This window comes from Cavia porcellus, unplaced genomic scaffold, assembly GCF_034190915.1.
Source record: "Cavia porcellus strain 051 isolate PalLab524CR breed Dunkin Hartley unplaced genomic scaffold, mCavPor4.1 scaffold_27, whole genome shotgun sequence".
Classification (NCBI taxonomy): domain Eukaryota; kingdom Metazoa; phylum Chordata; class Mammalia; order Rodentia; family Caviidae; genus Cavia; species Cavia porcellus.
The window spans coordinates 33,086,661-33,087,534 of NW_026947510.1; the positions used below are offsets into that span (position 1 = coordinate 33,086,661).

The window sequence follows — 874 nt, forward strand, 5'->3', positions numbered from 1 at the left end:
TAAAAACAAACAAACAAACAAAACCTCTATACAGAAAACTGCACTGCTCTGAAAAAGGAGATTGAAGAGGATATTAGAAAATGGAGAGATATCATGTGTTCTTGGGCAGGAAGAACCAGTATAGTGAAAATGGCTGTACTTCAAAACTGTTATACAGATTCAGTGTAATCCCAATCAAAATCCCAATAGTGTATCTTACAGAATTAGAGAAGACAATCCTTTTTTTTTTTTAAACCAGGGATTGAACTCACAACCTTGTGTTTGCCAGGCAGGCGCTTATACCTGCTGAGCTAAATCCCCAGCCCAAAAGAAGACAACTCTAAAATTCATCTGGAATCAGAAGAGACCTAGAATTACAAAGGCAATCTTGATCAACAAAGACACAAGGCATCACAATCCCTGACCAGAAATTTTTTTTTTTTCACGTCAGATGGGTAATGTGCCGATGTTGTAACAAGGTTCAAAGGAGGCACATGTCATGCATGAAGCATGAAAACCCAATCATCACACTTATGAACCTGAGGATCCTAGAAATTACATTATAAAGGTACTGTGATAAAAAAAATAGTATATAAGGGTCTGGAGATTTAACTCAGCGGCATAAGCGCCTGCCTTGAAAGCAGGCAGTCGTGAGTTCGATACCCGGTACTGATAAAAAGGAAAAAGACAAAAAAAAAAAAAAAAAAAAAAGAATTAGCAACTGGGATCTCACCCTATTGAAAAATTTTTGCACAGCAAAATAAATCACCAACAGGGTGAAGAGATAATCCATAACACAGGAAAAAGTTTGGCAGCTGTACCTCAGATAAAGGATTACTATCAAGAACTTTTTTTTTTTTTTTTTTTGTCTTTTTGAGACAGGACTCCTTATGCA

General features: G+C 36.5%; 1 non-coding gene across 1 annotated transcript; it reads right to left on the reverse strand.

Moving 5' to 3' along the window:
- Nucleotides 1-424: 424 nt before the first annotated feature.
- Nucleotides 425-526, reverse strand: LOC111757060 (small nucleolar RNA U13). The gene has a single exon (XR_002791443.1). It is a non-coding gene; the product is annotated as a small nucleolar RNA U13 (small nucleolar RNA).
- Between the last annotated feature and the right edge of the window lie 348 nt (nucleotides 527-874).